Consider the following 20209-nt stretch of genomic DNA (forward strand, 5'->3'; position numbering starts at 1 on the left):
AACAGAAGCAAAGCCCTAGGAGGCAGCCCCTCCCCCAGCTGGAGAAAGTGGCTGAGCATGCAGCCAGCCTCTCTGAAGGGGTTGTTATCACTCAGCCTTATTCTGCCCAACTAGGTAGGGGCTTCATTCAAATTGCCACTGGGGCATAACTATCAGAAAATAATTAAAATTAGCCAAATGGAAGTGATACTCCATTGGCAACATTCTACTGTTAAAAAAATTTTTTTTAATTAAAAAAACTTTTTATTATTATTTTTTAAAATTGAAGTATAGTCAGTTTACAATGTGTCAGTTTCTGGTGTATAGCATAATAGTTCGGTCATACATACATATATTCATTTTCATATTCTTTTTCATTATAGGTTACTACAAGATATTGAATATAGTTTCCTGTGCTATACAGCATAAACTTGTTTATCTGTTAGCTTTCTGCTGTTTTGTTTTGTTTTGTTTTTTAATAAAAGATGTAATTCTTTTTTGCAAGATAAATTTTGGTATACAGAGTTTGTCCATAAAGAACAAGTTAAGTATGTACTAGTACATTTCAATTGCCTTTACCAATGCCTTCTTTCATCAACATTAAAAATCAATAATTGTCATGATTATGGAGCAAGTAATACAAGTATGATGCAATTTCTTTATATTAATGGCATATATGCACATTTTCAATGAACAGAATGTACAGCTTTTGTAATTCTTTTCCTTTTTTCTATGCTATTTTTGTTCTGATTACATTTATCAAAATGTAAAAATAAAAGTCAACAGTTGATACACGTACATGAGAATTTAAGGAAAATTGCTTCTGATGCCACTTGAACATTTTGAGTTGTTTGTAAAGATGCCTAAGAATTTCAATTTACAAAGATAGATTAATATTCCAAAGACAGATTAGAAAAAGATAACCTTTAAGATACAGTCTTTCTAGTTAATTTAAGTAAGTTTAAATAATGGTAAGTTTTTGCAGTGCTGAGGAAAAGAACACATTTCTCAAATCATAAATCAGAAAGTTTATAGCACTATTTAGGGAGTAAAAGATATTTTCATACATGTGTTTTAAACAAACTGTCACTATTTGATTAGTCATATTTAAAATCAAAATTGTTAGATAGCTCTTTGCTAGACAGTGAATCTAGATGAGAAGATTTTTGTATAAGCAGCTGAATGATAGCTGGAAGAAATCATTTTATCTAGAGGCCCAAAACAGCTACATCTCCCTTTCCATGCTGTACATTTAGTCTCTTTCCCTTTTATGCACTAGCAAAGAGGCAAAAGAGTATTTGATTTGGTGTTACTAATGTATGAGTCAAAAAATATTCAAACTTCATATTATCTTCACGTATTAATAAAAATCTTTATAACTCATTGCAGATATTGTCATTTTTGAAAGCATTAAATATTATATCCTCACTTAGGTGATTTTAAGATACTTCGCCTGTGCACTCGAATATTTAGCACAAATAGCTCCATGGAGATGACAAAATGCAGCTCAAACACAATTCAATTCCTTTCTTCTCCAGCGTGTGTGATCTGTTTCCATGGAAATTTCACGTTGACCAGGAATTGTAAAAATACTATAGGCAAACATATCTCAGAAGCAAATCATTTTGGAGAATAATCATGATTTGAGTCACTGCATTAAAATTGTTCAAATAATAGAAAAGACTATTTTTCTCTTTAGCAGAGACCATTCTGCAATTCTCCTCAATATATTAGTGTAATAGAGTTGGAGATTATAAGGACTTTAATTTGTCTTTTGATGGGAGTAAAATTAAATTTTAATGATTTAGGAAAATGAATTCATTCAAAATAGATTAAAGACTTAGTATGAGCAAGGTATTGTTGGGGTGCTGAAAGGAATGCAAAGATGTATACAACACAGTATGGTATGAAATGAGGTGACTGCACTCAAGTTGACACTGTGCTCTCGTGTGCAGAGGAGGGAGGGGATGTTTTTGGTTGGGGAAAATCAAGGAAATCTTCTCGGATGAAATGGCATTTGAACTGGGTCTTGACAAATGAGAAAGTAAGGAGAGGGTCTTCCTGGTAAGGGAAGCCATCTGAGCAAAGGCACAGAGGTGGCAGAGAAGAGGGCATGTTTGGGGAATGGTAAGTCCAACTGGCTGAGGTTTAAAAGGAACGGGGAGCTCAAATGAAAAGGGAAGCTGTGGCTAGCTTTTGCAGGGCCTTGAATGCCATGCTAATTTGAGTATTATGCTCATTAGCTGTAGTGTTCATCTAGGTGATGATAATCTGGATTGTCAACATTGAATATTGGGTAATGAGAAAGTAAGGAAGGGAGTAGACCCCTGTTTTGAGAAGAGTGGCACTGAAGGATTAGGAGCCACAAAGTAGCCTGAAGAACTAGCAGGCGTGAAAAAGTTTGAGAGCTATGGTAGCCTTAAAATATGTCCACACATTTTTTGGAATTTCTTTCTTTAAGAGGTGGAGACTAATTTGGCTCTGTTGAGTATGGGCTGAATTTGGTAACTTGCTTGTAGGCAGAAGTGATCTTGTGCCATTTCTGAGGTTAGGTCAAAAAAGGCATTGGGGCTTCCTTCTCAGGTCACTTGCTTTCTGGGATTGCTTGCTCTGGGGGAAGCCAGCTGTCCTGTTGTGAGGGAACTCAACCTTGGAAGTGGATTCTGCAGCCCAGTCAAGCTCTGGTTGACATCTTGATTGCAGCCTCCTGAGAGTCCCAGGGGCAGAATGACCACCAACTAAGTGGCTGATCTTCTCTTATATTCCTGACCTTCAGAAACTGTGAGATAATAAGTGCTTGTTGTTTTAATCTGCTAAATATTGAGATAATTTGTTATGGGGCAATAGATAGCTAATGCAGGAGGTGTGGGAATAGAAGAATCTTAAACATGTTTGCGGGTTGAGAAGAAGCCAACAGAGACTGAGGAAGTGCAGCTCCCACAGGAGAGGGAGAATCATGGCTAGGTCAAATTCTGGAGGACGTTTGTAGGGGAGAGAATCATTAGGAAAGGGTGAAATTATTTTTGCAAAGGAAGAGTGAGGTTCAGAAACAATTTCAGATTGGAAGGATGGAAGGTGAAATCAAGCCAGATGTCCCTGATTCCTGCAGCAAAGGAGGTCAGGTCAGCCTCTGAGATGAAGAACACTCTGGGATCAGGAGCTCCAGGAGAGTAGGAAGAATGGGAAGAGCTACCGTGAGATAACACCCAGAGAGTCAAGTAGAGTAAAGAATATAATTCTCTCCACCCCTGTTCAGCAATCTGGGAAAGTAAACTACCGAAGACCGAGGATTAATAAGGCATATACGAAAGATCAAGTGGGCAAAGGATTCTAAGATGCTGCTCTCATTAAAGTGGCTGGGCATGAAGTCTAGAGCAGGTACAAGGGCATGAGAAACTATAAGATGGTTAATGAACTGAGACTATGAAAGAGTGGGTCTTCTATAGCAACTACAATCTGTATCACTCATTTCATATTTTATTCAAAAACTACTTAAATTATCATATAACTTTCTTGGTGTGTGAGCCTAGTTGCCCTGGTGATATCATAATCTCAGAGTAGTGACATGGTTTATACATTTTTTACTCCCTTAGCAACTAGCACATTGCTTCGCAGGAACTCATACATCTGTTGAATCAATGAATAAAATCATTCTAGTATTCTGTGTGTTTTCTACTGAGTTTCTTCCTCCTTCACAATAAGCATCTGATTGAGGCTAAAGATCTGCTCCTTTTAGATAGATGAAAGTGTTTCAGCCTTGTCTCTAAGAGCCAGGATTTCTGGATGCTTTTAAGAAGCATTTTATAATGATGAAAAGGGGGACAATATCTGGTTGGCTAAAAATAATAAGCCTAATTATACCTGTGTGAAGCAACTTGAAATAAACCTTGGATGATTTCTCTTCAATCTGACAAAAATCAGAATAAAAGTGAAAAGGTTTAGAAAAAAAAAAAAGAGAGAGAAATAGAGACGAGTATTCTCCTGGAAAATCAGGGGAAGCAGAGACCTCCATTATGAAGACTCTTGCAGAAGCTTGGATCCAGAGTGGCTCCCTAGCCTAAGTGGACATTTATATTTTCTTTACTTAGTGCACTCTTCTTTCATTATTTTCCTGGAAAATTGCAAATAGTCTTCTAAACGACTGAATAGAGTCACTGATTATACTAACATCCAGGTGGTTCTTCGGATCTTTACTACCTGCCCTTCTATGCTCAGACTCCAACCCACCTTCCCTCAGTTCAGGTTTTTCTGTATCAGTTAGTGAATTAATAATTTGAAATATATGGTGATAACAATCAAGAGTTTCAGTTTGGTTTTGGCGGTCACTGCTTTTGTTGATGAGCTTATTTATGTAATTATTTGAATATTTTATTCAAATATTTGACTTTTGAAAACCAATATTTGAATATTTGTTTATTTTTTATTAAAATGAGGAGAACCCCAAAATGAAAGTGCTGATCCCAGTGAGAGCAACTTTAGGTTTCATACATTTAGTACAATTTAGACAACGATGGAAATTATCTGACAATCCAAAAGGACCAGAACTTAGCCACAATCAGATGCTCATTGTAAAGGAAAAGAAACTAATGAAAGTGCTGGAACTAAATTACCGAAAATTTTGTCTGAAATTGAGATGTAATTAGGGATTTTATAATAATTTTTAGGTCTTATATCACGTTAGTCCTACTTTCAGCCAAGTAATATTTGAGGACAGAAAGAAAGAAAGAACTGTACTGTGTTGTTTTGTGTTCCAGGAGGCCACATGGACATGCCTCAGAGGTCTAAGGGAGGCAGAGCTGCAGGCCTCCCACCTCTGTATCAGCTTCTGCCCAAATGAAGCTCTTTTTCTGTTTTACATTTTGGATTCTGAAAAGGATTTCTTTCAAAGAAAGAGTTCCCATGCAACAGGAGTCTGAAAATCACTGCCTTATCCTGATACAGTGTTTATATAAGAACACTGTGGGGGTGGGTACAGCTCAGTGGTAGAGTGGGTTCAATCTCCAGTACTTAAACACACACACACACACACACACACATAGGGAACATACAGTAGTTCAATTTCCTGGAGGGACTGCTTGGCAATATCTATTAACATATAAGCATTCACTGGGGAGGGATAAATTGGGAGTTTGGGATTAACAGATACACATTATCAAATGTAAAATAGATAAACAACAAGGACTTACTATGTAATACAGGGAACCATATTCAATTTCTTGTAATAAGCTATAATGGAAAAAAATCTGAAAATATATGTATATACGTGTATGTATATGTATAACTGAATTGCTTTGCTGTACAACTGAAACTAACATTGTAAATCAACTACACTTCAATAACAAATAAAACTAAAAAAAAAAATTAAGTATTCATACTGTTTGACTCAGCAATTTTACCTCTAGCAATTGATCCTACACAAATAATCATTCAAGGGCAAAAAGATACATGTATAGGATATTGATTGCAGCATTGTTCAAAATAACAAAAGATGGAAAACAATGCAAATATTTATAAATATGCAATTGGTTAGCATAATGATATTCATGTTCTGGGATACTACAAGTCTTTTTAAAAAATGATGGAAAGATGTCCGATACATTAAGCAAGTTATAAAACAGTATGATTCTATTTGTAAGTCAAATAATGTCAACAAATAAAAGAAAAACATTGCCTTCCCATATGCAAATAGATAGCTATTACTTTACATCTTCCATTATAAAGACTTCCATGAAGTCTCATTCCAAATCCTTTTTAAGCACTTTAAAGACAATCCACTGGAAAACAGATCATTAATGGGAGACGTTATGCATGTGCGGAAGCAGGAGGTCTATGGGACTATGCATACTTTCTGCTCTATTAGTTGTGAACCTAAGAGTGCTCTAAAAAATCAAGTCTATTAATAAAAAATAAAAAATTTTAAAATACAATTTGAAAAAAAAAAAAAAAGAAAACAGATCGTGACTTTACTTGCCTTCTTCTAAATAGAATGATCGCTGTCTCACTTTATACACTGTTGATCCACAGAGAGATTACACTGATGAGCTCATGGAAGGCACAAGGAATGCTCATCATCTGGAAAGCTTAGGTTGAAGCATAGGTTGTCATGCAACAGAGCTCAGCAGATTCACAGCGTCATACACAAAGGTTTAACTTGGAAGTTCGCAAGCCAAAGTCTACAAGAGAGGGCACTGGGGGCCGGGTGCTCTGTTGGGCATGTCATAAGTGAGCATTCTAGTGAAGGAACTTCCTCTCTCCTGTGCTCTCTCTCCTTCAAGACCAAAGTCGTGAACATCCTTGTCAGTGGGGTTCACATAGACTACTTGGTATCAGACTGTTTGGATGTCAACTGTCAAGCATTGTCTGAGAGAGCCAGCTGCCTGTATCTGGACTCCTTGGGTGTCCATGGGAAGTGTCGACCCCTCTTGCTGGGAGGGAGGAAGCCACCATGGAAGCCATAGAAAGGGGAAATTGGAAGAAATAGGGAGGCTGTTGGTCACAGCTGGTCTACAGTCCACGCAACCCAGAGTGATCTCCTGGGGTCATCTGCAGACTATTCTGTCTGTTTCACTGCGGTACAGGTCAGACATCATCGTTTTACATAAAAAGACATAGAATTTAGGGTTCTGTTTTTATTAAAAATTTAAAATGCTTGTTTCTGCCACACTTGTTTGTAATTTTGAGAACCTTTTGTAGGCCTTCCATTTTATGCCAATTTAAACAAAACAAATTTAAAATATTTTAAAAGTTGGCATTTAATTAAGAATGTAAAATATTCCCCGCCCTTCTGGCTTTGGCTATGAATAGTTCTCCTTGGAGTTTTGTTACTTACTTATTGCCACCTGCTGGAAAAGAGAAGAAGTGCAGTTGAACACTAGCCTTTCAGGTAATAGACCTGTTGGCCTCACTCAACTGTGGAAATCATACCATGTCCTCAAAGAAGTCTCCCCTTATTGTCCCAGGAGAAGGCAGAGGAATGTGTGTGGTGTGGACTCGGAAAGAAGGCGGTTCATTGACCTTTCCATTCCTGAGTGTGTCCTGCAACCTGCATACGTCCCTTTACCTCAGGGGATGGTTGTGGGCAATGCACTGAGCTGGGATAACACAGGTGAATTCACCCACAGGTCCTGAGAGCCAAGAGAAGTGCCAGCAGTGATAACATTGGCTGCTTCCATACCTACAGCTATCGGGATCAGAGCAGCTTTGATATGGTTCCCTACTCCGTGGACAGGTTAGGTTTACTTATCTAGCTAATGTCAGACAACCTTAGGAATAAAAACTAGAGAAAGCTATTTTCAGGCCTGTTCTTATAGCTACAAAATTAGGCTTATAAACAAGAGATTTGAAAACTCGTTCATCACAGACCACTAAAAGTTTTCATGGCTCCATGAAAATACTTAACTTTTTGTTTCAAGAAAATTACTGATGGAAATAATTTTTCAAATCTGTCAACTTCCCCACTGAGCTCCAGTTCAAGTAACCACAGGCTGTCCCTGGAATCTCTCTTACCCAGACTGACAGGTGTCTGCCTCTCTTCTTGGCAACCTCTAGACCATTCTCTCACTGCAGCTGGAACTACCCTTATAAAATGCAGATCTGAGCCCTTCTTTAGAATCCTTCAATGGTTTTTGAAGTCCAGACTCTAATAAGTTTGGGGGCCACACAGGGGCTTCTCCAGACTCTTCTCTGAACCCTTTCCTGTCAGCCTCAGTTCTTACCATATTAACCCACCTCCATTTCCCAAACACTAGCCTTTCGTTTCTGGGCTTTCTCACACACGTACGCTGAAGTTTCGCTGTTTGAGCAACTGGCTGACTTTTACTCATTCTCAGGCCTCAGATTCCTTTCACAAGAGGACTTTGGCCTCCCAAAGGCCAGCAGGGCTCTGCTCCCCCTCTGCACCCATCACCAGCCCCAGCGAAGCACCACGACACTGTCTGTGAGAAACCGTGTCCTTGCCACCATCGCCTTCACACTACAGGCTTGCTGAGGGCAGGGGCTGGGTCGTGTTTGCTTTTGTATACCCAGGGCCTAGTACTGTGCCTGGCACATAATAGGTGTGCAAATAATAAGTCTTGCATGAATAAATGAAATAGCATACTTGAAGCACTTTAATTCCCCTCCCCCTAATATGCATGCTGTCAATTTCATGGAGTAAATCAGAATCAGAGCCTTTCTTTAGAATTAGGTTTTCTGATAAAAAGAGAAATTAACAATTTACTCTCATAATTTTACTTAAAAAATACCGATGCAAGAAATAAAAATATACCCTTGAATCCGTTGTAAATGAAAAAAGACTCATGAGAATCATTCAAATCTTTCTTTCCTTACACCTTACTTTCTCAGTAGACTATATTACTTAAGAATGGGATTTTTTTTACAAGACTAAAATACTATTATGAAAAATAAGTGTGACTTTACACATTGATTAAATTTGGCCATGTTTGTATAATTCATAATATTCTTTACCACCAAAGAAAAGGTGAAAATACTTTGTTGGAACAAAGTTGTAGAATATTTGTTTCTTTTTAAGAGGCTAAAAAACAGGACAAGTTTAAATTCTGGGCCTCCAAACCAAATTTCAGAAAGGCTTAATTATATCAAAATGACCTATGGTTAGTGACTCCTATTTGTCCCTTGTTGTAGGGGCTGCCAAACACCTCAAAGGCTGTGCGGCTCCAGCTCTACCTATGAAACTGGCACGACTCTGTGCATTGACACATGGCAGGGACCCTGAGGTTACAGCCTGTTCCATGATGTGAAGATAATGACTCTAAGTGATAAATGGTAAGGATCTGATATTCTGCCTGCAAATCATGACGGGATCTCATCGTACAAGATATAAAACATTTTGTTCTCAAATATTGCTTTGCCACCTCCACTGCTCATTAACTTAATTTTGTGGGAGTTTCTTGATGGAAGACAATCAAACACTTCTATGAATGAGTCACAAATACTATTACACTAATTCTTTGGAAAATGTAATTCGATAGTCATGTATGAAAATAGCCATTGCCGGGAGGAGGGTATAGCTCAGCAGTGGAGCTTAGCACGCACGAGGTCCCGGGCTCAATCCTCAGTACCTCCATTAAAATAAATAAGTAAATAAATAAACCTAATTACCTCCCACCTCAAATAAACAACAACAAAATAAGTTAATTAATAAAACTAAGAAAAAAGAAAAAGAAAATAGTCATTGCCTTTCTTCGTTTTCCAGAAATAAATGTGTTTTTTTCCAAGGAGGGAAAAGGACAAAAGCAGAAAGAAAAAGATACCTCCTGGTATTCTCCTGATATATGGGAACTTCCCTCCAGCCACCAGAACATCAGTATAGTGGGCTGCGCGACGGCCCCAGAGATAATCAGGTCTAATTCCTGGAACCTGCATGTGTTTCCTTATCTGGAAAAAGGATATTTACAGCCGTGATTTTTTTCAGATTTCTTTTCAGATGGGGAGATTATCCTGGATTGTCTGGTGGGCCATAATGCCATCACATACAATCTTGCAAGAGGGAGGCAGGCAGAGATTTGAAAGAGACACAGAGGAGAAAGTGATGTGAAGATGGAGGTAGAGACTAGACTCATGTCACCACAAGCAAGGAAGTCTAGCAGCCACCAGAAGTTGGAAGAGGCCAGGAATCGAGTCTCTCCTAGTGCTGCCAGAGCCAGAAGTCCCAGCTGACACCTTGATTTTGACCCAGTGACACTGATTTCACACTTCTGGCCTCCAGAACTGTGAGAATAAATTTTGGGGTTTTTAAGCCAGCTAGTTTGTGGTAATTTGTGACACAGTCATAGGAAACTGATACAACTAGAGTTACATTAACATCCATTTTAATGAGCTCATGGGGCAAAATGTTTATTTTAGTGGATTTTGATTATAATCCTGAGGATTCATTCAACAAATATTTATCAAACACTTACTATGTGTCACTGGAATATAAGCCCCATGGGGCAAAGATCTTTCTGCTCAGTATCTAGAACGGTGCTTGGCACACAGCAGATGCTCAGTAAATATTTATGAATGATACTTGCTAGCCTCTCCTCTAGGCCTGAGAGTACAGCAGTGAGTGATATAGATGATGTCTCTGTACTGAGGGAGCTTACATTCCAGTGGAGAAGAGACAATAAGTAAGCAAGTAAATATATTACATAATGCCTAGTAATGATTGATGCTATGTGGGAAAAGCAGAGTAAGAGAGACTGGGAATCTGAGGTGGTGCCTTTTTAGATATGGGAGTTAGGAAAGGGTTCTCTGAGGAGGTGACATTTGAACATAGGCCTGAATGAGAAGAGAGAGTGAGACTGGTGACTATTTGGGGAAAGAGTGTGCTAGATGGAGGGAAAGGCATGTGCAAAGGCCCTGTGGTGGAAGGGGGCTTGGTGTGTTGGAGAAACAGGAGGACCAGGAAAACTGCCAGTGTGGCTTTGGAGTGGAATGTGTAACAGTGGGACTCTGGGAAATTAGATCAAAGAGGTGGGCGGGGCAGGAGCCACATCATAAGAGACATTTTTGGTTAAGATGTGGCTGAAGTAGGAGGGGAAAAAAAACTATACCTAGCTCTCTACAAAGAATTTATAGGTGATCTTAATTTTCTGAACTTAAACTAGTTAAGAGGAAAAGAGAGTTTTCACATATCTACCTTTCTCCTCATCCTTTTCTTCTTCCAGGCTCTAATTTTTTAGCGTGTTTGGTTTAATAGGTTGATGGTGAATCTAGGTTGTCTCTTCCAGTGGGAGCAGAGGTTGGATTTACAAAGGCTGTTGGTGGTATTGTCTTTAAATGAGTAGCACTGTTATTCATCATGGCATGTTAAAGGTGCGTGAAAGATTCTGCTCAGATCATACTTGGTGAGACGGGAACTAGAAAAGACTTGCCCTGTGGAATAAATGGTTTCCAGAATTCATTGTCAATAGAATACATGGTTACTTGCAAAGATTAAAATAACTTCCTTTATATAGAAAACACGACCATGCACAAGACTTTTCTCATTGGCTAGGCCTCTTGTGTCATAGTATTATTTTCATTACTCAATAAATTTTTTAAAAATTCTAATGAGACAGCTCTTTTTAATTTGCCCAGGCTCTAAATGGTGGTCCTGGCAAGGGTTAATTTCTGTTTCTAAGAATCAGACATTTCTGCTGTAGTGGATATATGCATTCCTTTTTGAAAAATTGAGTTTTGCAAAATCGTGTTCTAAAATCAACTGGACTTAGGAGGAAACAGGCCTGGTGCAAACTGCTTAAATTCTATGCAATGTTGTAACCAGAGCACTAATGAAAACAATAATAAATCTGATAAAAACATTAGCATATTAGATCTGCACATACATCTGCACCCGTCTTCATAGCATCAGTCTTGACACCACCAAGATGTAGGGCTCACACCACTTCCTTGGAGATGTAGATACGTGGCAGAATTACAGATCATCTTCACTGGAGGAAAAATGAATTAAATGAATCATATGTGTACCCAACTTCTTCAGCTGCCCTTCAGTAGATTTTTACCAGATAACTTAACATTGGGGGAAGGCTGGTAGTTCTTGAAGCCACTAAATCACCACTACCTATGCATTTCTGCAGGATTTTCCTCTAAGAATCTTCAGATAGTGTTTCAAAATATTAATGTGCTATGAAAAATAGCATATAGACCAATGCAACTTCCATGTTATGCTGTCTTCATAACCCGATATGCCAATTGCATGTGAGCTAACCATTGTCACAGAAACACATGTCATAGAAGAATAAGTTGTATTTAGTAGGTTAGGTAGGGGAGGATTTTGTATAGTGCTTGTCCTATATTGGTCTTCTTGGAGCTTTAAAGACTGCAAAAAAAGAAAATGTCTGAATGTGTCCGTCAGGCATTGCATCCAGATGCATGTAGTTGGGATGCATTCGAGCTACGATGGCTTTACCAAATATGGCTTTGTTTTTCATGTGGTAGGAGTTGAAAGGTGGACAGTCAAGGCTGCTGCAGTTGCTCAAGGAAGTCATCAAGGGCTCAGGTTCCTCCTAGCTCCCCAGCCTCCATCCTTTGGATGTTTCTTTCCTCTTCATAATAAGATGGCTCCTCCACCATCAAGCATCACATCCGTGAGTCAGGCAGAAAGAAGTGGGGAAGGGAAGCGCATTGGGCAGAACCCCACCACCCACTGTTTACAGAACTGAGAATTGGCCAGAACTATTTTATATGGTACCCACGACTGCAAGAGAGGCTGAGAGTTCAATATTTTAACTGGCCACTCTGTGCCCAGAATGGAATTGGATTCTGTGAGTAGAGACAACAGGGGGAATGGCTACTGGGCAAGCCACATGCAAGGTCTGTGAAACTGGCATAGTATGTACCTTAAGGATGCTAATTAAAAATCTGATGCTTTTTGAACTCTGGAATTTCTTAGGAGGACTTAGTGTAGAAGCTCACAGGAAACATTAATTCTTCTCTGTGGGGAAAATATTAAAGACCACCACTTCACAAATTACTGGAATACATCCTGCAGACCCTTAAATGTCGTTAATAAAGGACTTCAAATAATGCTACCAGAAGGGCTCTAGGAATGTCATACAACTTTAAATTAAGAAACAAAACAACAAACAGACAGAAAAGTGTACAATTTCCATTCTCTCCACAACTCTTTTTGTGAAATGTATTAAACTGAATTGAAAACACATAAGACACATAAATTTTACTTTCAGCCAGAATAAAATTACTGATATAGTCTCTGGGTAAATTTATGAATCCCTAAAAACTTGCTTTCAGAATAATTGTTTGCTATAGCACATTCTTCTTAAAACAAAGCACTACATTTGGCAGGGAGGGTATAGCTCATGTGCTAGAGCGTGGGCTTAGCATGCACGAGGTCTTGGGTTCAATCCCCTGTAGCTCCACTAAAAATTAATGGAATAAATTATCCCCCCAAAATAAAAAAAGTACTGCATCTGATTTCAGGAGAGCTACGTTTGAGTGCCCGTTCTTCTAGTTATTAGTTGGTGACTGGTGGGGGCACAGTATCTACCCAGGATCCACTCCCACCTTCCTCCTTCCCAATAACATCCCAGTCTTGCTGAGGCATCCACCCTGCCCCACACAGCCCCAGCACTTTAGGAGAAGCCAACTCTATCCCCAGTACCTGGGTAATCCACTCCCCTTTCCCAGTGGTTTTGTCAGGAATGCGCATTAGTCAGTATAAATTAGGATTTCCATTACTACTGGCAAAAAAATATTCTAAATAATCACACAAATGTTGTACAAATTACTTAAGTATCCAGCATCCCAGTGGCCTAATCTATAAAATGGGGGTGATTCTGTCTGCCCTATCCACCCAACATCATCACTGCAAAAACGCTTTTTTATTTTACAAAATGGGCTATACCCAGAAGATGGTAGTATGTCAAAAGAAAGACAACTGAGTCACTTGGGGCATTACCTATAAACCATTAGATTATTGCTGAATTTGCAAATTACGGAAGCTATTTTCTTTTGGAAACAACTATTTCAAATATATATATTCAGTGAGTACCATAGAATTAGTACCATTGTCAGTTTATGTATTTATTCATTCGGTTGTTCAACCTACGTTTATCGAGCATCCACCATGCACTAGGCATTATAGTAGGTGCTGGGGGTCAGTAATTGGCAAAATGGTCACAGGCCTGGCCCTCGTGGGGCCTCAGCTGCCAGCAGTGCTGCTCAATGCCCAAACACGTACAGACCCGCCTCAGAGGCAATTTCTGAGCAAGGCAAGAACATCAGTCTCGTTATTTTACTGCTGGAATTTTTGCGAAACCAATAGCACTAGTTTGACTATCTATCTTATTCACTAGACTTGTTATCAAATGACTTCTGTCAGTTTTTTAAAAGATTAACTTGTTCTCAAAGAAGTATTTGGACTGTTGAGATACTCCAAAGAATACACCCTAGGCTCAGAAATCAATTTCAGTCCAGAATGATGGTTCTAAGTATGTTTTGATCCATGGTGGCTCAAAATATATTGAGAACCATTCTTTTGAAGGAGCCATCACTTCTTAAATGCATGTTGAGCTTCTGTTTTAAAACTCACATTATTTTTAGCTGGAATGACTTTACAGAACAGGCTTCAAATGTGGCAGTAACTGCAGTTACTCCCTATTATTCTATCACTGTCATTGTGAAATCTTCATTTTAAACACTCAGGGGATGGGAACATGAACTATGCCTTAAAATCAGGTAAAATACTAGTGGTCTTGAAATTTTAATACTAGGTCTCAGCTTTTATTTAGAGGTAAATCTAAGGAAAGAAATTGTTATTAGTAATTTATAGTAAAAAAATTAAGTCATGTGTATTTTCCACACGAAAGCAATTTTACCTTCCATGTCTTTATTTGAAAGAATCAATTTTCACATTTGTCAGATGAAATTGTTGCCTAAATTATCTAAGATGATTTTTCATGTTCTTTTATGGGAATCAATTTTCGTGAGGTTGTAGAATTTAGAAATTACAGTGGCATGTTCTTTCTTCCAGGAGAGCTTGCTAATTGAAGTTGAAGCATTAAATTTCCTCCTGAAAGCACTTAAGCTAATGAGGTAACCAAAGCCCAGAGGACAAAAACTAAGCAAAGCAAGTTAGTTCTTGCAATGAAACTCTTGAAACCCCAACTTGAGAAAATAAAGAATAAGGGGGAAAAATTTAGGAAAAGGAAAAAGTGACAATATGAGAATGACAGAATACTTATTAAAGGAAGTTTTTTGTTGTTGTTTAATTATAGATTTAGTTTTTCAATTACATGCATGGCATAGATTGTACTATATGGTTTCAAAATATATCTGTTCCTTGTGTCTTTTCTCTCACTGCTCGAAAATGCAAAAAAGAAAGGAGAACTCCCCATGCCTATACCTCGAATGTGCCAGGTTACAAATTCACATGCATTTTTGGCCAACCCCAGGGACTGTTTAAAAGGTCTAAACTGTATAAAAATCCTGAGAAGCTTCCCGGGGCTGCAGAGGCTGGTTAAACTCGTCAGTGAGTTGAGTCTGTGGGCTGTCGCCTCTTCCTGGCTCCCTTCTCAGTTCCTTCCATGTTTACAGACCCACCTGATGGTAAATATTTGACTTACCTCTGCCTTTGAGTTGTAAAATGATTCTTATAAGTGAATTAATGAGAAAACAGTCAAGATGAATATCAAATGCTGACCCAGGTGGAGCCATGACCCCACAGCACTGTTCATGGTGAGTAAAGGGAACGCTCTGTCATGGTTCATCACCCTTGGTCTCCAAGACACCATGGTCCCCAGGATCTTGCTTGCTGCTCCTCGTCAGCGTCCCTTGCTGACTCGTCTCCTGGACCTTTCAACCCTGGAGGGGCCCAGAAAGACCCCTGGTATGAGTGACAGGAGGGAAGATGAACAGAGAAGGGGGAGAAGGAGGAGCTCCAGGCTGGGGGCGGGGCACCCACCACAGAGACACGAGGTTGCACGATTTGTGGAGGCTTTGCTGGGCCTGCCCTCTGAAAGGTGTGTGTCTGCAAAGGTGAGAAGCTACATCTGCTTGGACATTTGAGGATAAAAAGATCTTACTGCAGAGGGTGGAAACCGGGTGGTGGTATCTGAATGTTATATAATATATTTTGTAGAGAGAAGGCAGGGCAACTGCATAATTGTTTGATTGATTTCTAGGTCTCATGCTGTCCTGAAAATTCTACCATATTATTTTTTTTTTTTAAAGAGAAAGAACTGAATTCAGCTTAATTAAGTAATTGGAAAAAAAAACACACACACACACAGCCCTGAAAAGGTTTTTAAAGTTATTTTCTGAGCAAACGAGAGCAGGAAGTGGAAAATCAGGCCCTAGGCCCACTCTCTTGGATGCACAAAGGCAAGGTTCTCCTCCAACTCTTGTCTCCTTTATTTCCCAGAGTCCCCTCTTTAACTTCTTCCTATTTTCTGTCCCTCCTTCCCCACGACACCTTCCTTTACCCAGGGCAGACCAATCTTCCCAACAAAAATAAGGGAACTCTTAACCCCTTCTTTCTTGTGTCTTGCAAATTTTATGCACTTGGGCTTCTACTGGGAAGTCAGCATCTTCTGCTGAGTCCTTCGCCCCATTTCTGCTGGCTCCACAAAGAGGAAAGGTAAACCCAGACCTTGCTTGCCTCCTCAACCCCCACCTCTTGAGGACGGATAAGGTCTGAATCCTAGAATGCCAGTGAGATTTCCATTCCACTCTGGGATGCTTTCTCCCAGAGCATAAAACCAAACACACTTCTGCACCAAAGAATGCTTGTTCTTCTGAAGCCCCACATCTGATCAACGCAAACTTTATTCCTATTAACATATTTTCTTGCCTCATTACCTAATATTCACCCCTCCCCCACTAGTTCACATTACAAAGCACTCTGACCTTGACTGACAGCCAAGGCATCCCCTTATTTCTTGCTCAGACCCCTAAGTACCACTTGGACACGGGGAAGTGGTGGACTGGGGAGCTCGGTCCACCCTCCCTGCCCCTTTGTAAACTAAGCTTATCAGCAAGTTTGATGATACGCGTCATTTGTGCTCCTTGACTTAGATCAAGTGGCTCTTTCTTCTCTGTCCTACTTGCCTTGGTGACCCCATCCTTACAATCACTCTACTCCAGCCATGCTGGTTGACCTCGGCAAGAGAGGAAGTGGGAACCCGGATCAGTATTTCCAAAGTAGGAGGCACACCCGGGGGAGGAGGAGAGCAGGATGCCCCATTTGGTGTGGAAAGAAATGACTATGAGAAAATTTCTACTAATTATGTTTACAAAAAGAAAAAAAGAGTTACCAAAATTCAATGTGTGGATTGTCCCTGGCTCTTCACACAGCTCAGTGCCCAGACAGCCGGTGCCATTCTGGGACAGGACTTTCCTTTTCACATGGAGTTTGTGGCTGTGGGTCTCAGGCTGTGTGTTCCCTGTCAAGGAGCTTCTCAGATTGTTTTAGCAGCTTTTCAAAACCAATCCTCACAAAACAGACAAATGGCTTTAAAAGAAAATCCTGCAAAAGAACCTCTGATTGAGGACAATACTCAGCACAAGCACAAGGGAAGGAGAAAATGCCAAAGTGCTTCTCCTGTACCCGGTATGAGCTCTTAATCAGCCACATAAGGAGGCAAAAACAATGGTGGCCTAATCAGTCTTATTTGGAGTAAGCCAAAAAATTCAAAATGACAGCAGACGATTGAAATAAGCATTTATGTCCACTGTGAATAACATCAAACCTCACCATATGTGGATACTGGATACCCAGCATTGAGCCTTGTGGGGTATCTTCTCAGCATGACGGGCATTCAAGTACACTGCTGAGACACACTCAACTTAGAACCAATCCTTCAAATTGCTTTATCTCCAAGTGTTAAGCCAACATTTCCAACAATAAAGTATGCTATTCAATAACCTTCCTCTCATGGAGCAGAAGTTTTTATATAATTATCACATTTAAAAAATTACTTTTAAGATGTTATGTTATAATCTTATTCTTTAAAATATCTTTTTGTCCATGTTTTATAATGTACATATATATTAGCATAGTAGCACACATATAATAAATATTATATTAAAATATTAATGCATAAAATATAAAATAACACAAAATATAAATATACCATAAAATATTAAACATAAAAATTATATACAAATAAAAACACAGTGGTGCTGCATGCTCTAATTTTTTTTTCTCATAGGTACAGTCATAAAAGGCTGCATTCTATGGGTGCAGGGGAGAGGTGACAGTGATCTGGACTGGAGTCGGGAGGTAGAAATGGAAAGAAGTGCTCTGATCTTAGATATATTGTGGAGGGATTTCCAACAGGACTTGCTGAGGGCTTGGATGTAGGAGGTACGAGAGAAGTAGGAACCAAGGATGAAAACTCCCAGGTTTCTGGCTTGAACATGTGGGAAGAGGGCAGTGCTGCCTAATGTGAAAGCAAGAAAATCGAAGATTCATTTTTGATATGTTGCATTTGAGATATATTTGAGTCACTAAAAGGTAAGGCTCTCAGGAGGGGTCTGAGATTGAGCTATGGATTTAAGAGTTTTCAACTGCAGATGCTACTGGAAAAGGATGGCATCACCTGGGGAAACGAAAGAAGCAGATCAGGGATGGAGCCCCAAGGAGCCCTTAGAGGGCACATGGAATCGAAGAGGCTGGCAAAGAAGGCAGAAAACAGGAAAATACCCAGGAGAAGAGAAAATATTATGAAAGGAGGAATGCTCTGACCACATGAACGCTCCTGAAACTCTACCAAAAATGCAATAAAAGAATAAAACAAGTATAAAGCCGCACAAAGAAAGCAAGAGAAGAAACAAGAGTGGATGAATCCAGAGCTTCACAACATCCGGAGAGATGTGAACAGAAAAGAGAAATAGCAACTAAAGGTAGAAGGCAGCTCAGTTGTAGTCAGAGTGTGGGGTTCAAAGAAATGATTTGGAGGAGGGGGATAATGTTGAAGAGAAGAGGTCCCTGGGCATGAGCTAGTCAAAGGTCTAAAGACTAAGAGGTCTGGGGAAGGACAGCTTGTCTGCAAAGAGGTGACATCTCTGTGAGTGATGCAGGTGACAGCAGGCATGTCTGAAATCTGTGATGCCATTCATAGGATATAGACAGAGATTACATATAGCATAGAATTGCTATCATATATGTATTATAGAATATTTATATACACATGTAACATGTAACATTTCTGAAGAATTCACAAGAAGCTGTTTAAAAAAACTTATACCCTTTTATATTATTGATAGTGTTTACCATGAACATAAAGGCTACTTTTAAAATAAGGAAAATGCTTTTTACCTACCACCTGAAAAAATATTTGATTTAATCTTTAAAACTGACTTCCAACAATCACTGTGTAATGCCATGCACTAAGAAATCTTTCAGCTGTGAATTTGATGGCTTTCTAAAATATATATATATATATATATATAGTGATTTTTACATAGAAGGATTTGAAACTGCCAGTGTCTTTTAAGTTTGGCTCTGTGTTTACCAGATCACTATCCTTTAAAAAGTGGTTCAGTTGACAAAACAAAAAAACAACCTACTAAATGTGAGAAAATGTTTGCAAATGATATGACCAATAAAGGGTTAATATCTAAAATTTATAAACAGCTCATACAACTCAATATAAAAAAAAGTATCTAATTAAAAACTGTTCAGAAGACATATTCCAAAGAATAGACATTTCCCCAATAGACAGATGGCCAACAGGCACCTGAAAAAATGCTCAACATCACTAATAATCAGAGAAATGCAAATCAAAACCACAATGAAGTATCAGTTCACACCTGTCAAAATGGCTATCATCAAAAAGTCTATGTTGTAACAAACGTTGGTGATGATGTTCAGAAAAGGGAACCTAGTACACTATCAGTGGGAATGTAAACTGGTGCAGCCTCTATGGAAAACAGTATGGAGGTTCCTCAAAAACACTAAAAATAGAACTACTATATGATCCAGCAATTCTACTCCTGGGCATATAGCCAAAGAAAATGAAAACAGTAATTTGGAAAGATAAACATACCCAATGATCATAGCAGCATTATTTACAATAGCCAAGATATGGCAGCAACTTAAGTGCCCATCAACAGATAAATGGGTACAGAATATGTGGTATATATATATAGAATGGAATACTACTCAGCCATAAAAAAGAATGAAATTCTGCCACTTGCAACAACATGGATGGACCTACAGAGCATTATGCTTAGTGAAATGTCAGAGAAAGACAAATATTCTATGTTATCATTTATGTGTGGAATCTAAAAATAAAACAAACAAATGCATATAACAAAACAGAAACAGACTCACAGATATAGAGAACAAACTAGTGGTTACCAGTGGGGAGAGGGAAGGAAGGAGGGGCAAGATAGGAGAATGGGATTAAGAGACACAAATTATTATGTATACAATAAATAAGCAATAAGGATATATTGTACAGGACAGGGAACTATAGCCATTATTTTGTAAAAACTTTAAATTGAGTACAATCTGTAAGAATATTGAACCACTATGTTGTATACCTGAAACTAAAATAATATTGTAAATCAACTATACTTCAGTAAAAATCAATCAATAATTCGTTCAAATATTTCTAACAAAATAATATTTAAATCACTTTGTATATCATTTAAAGAAAAGTATGTTTAGTTAAAGTTTCTTGAGGAATATTCTGTCCTCTAACACTATCATTTGAATAGCCTAGTTTACAAAGAGCCTTTCCATACATGATTTCATCCAGTT

Source organism: Camelus bactrianus, chromosome 15 (assembly GCF_048773025.1).
Source record: "Camelus bactrianus isolate YW-2024 breed Bactrian camel chromosome 15, ASM4877302v1, whole genome shotgun sequence".
Classification (NCBI taxonomy): Eukaryota; Metazoa; Chordata; class Mammalia; order Artiodactyla; family Camelidae; genus Camelus; species Camelus bactrianus.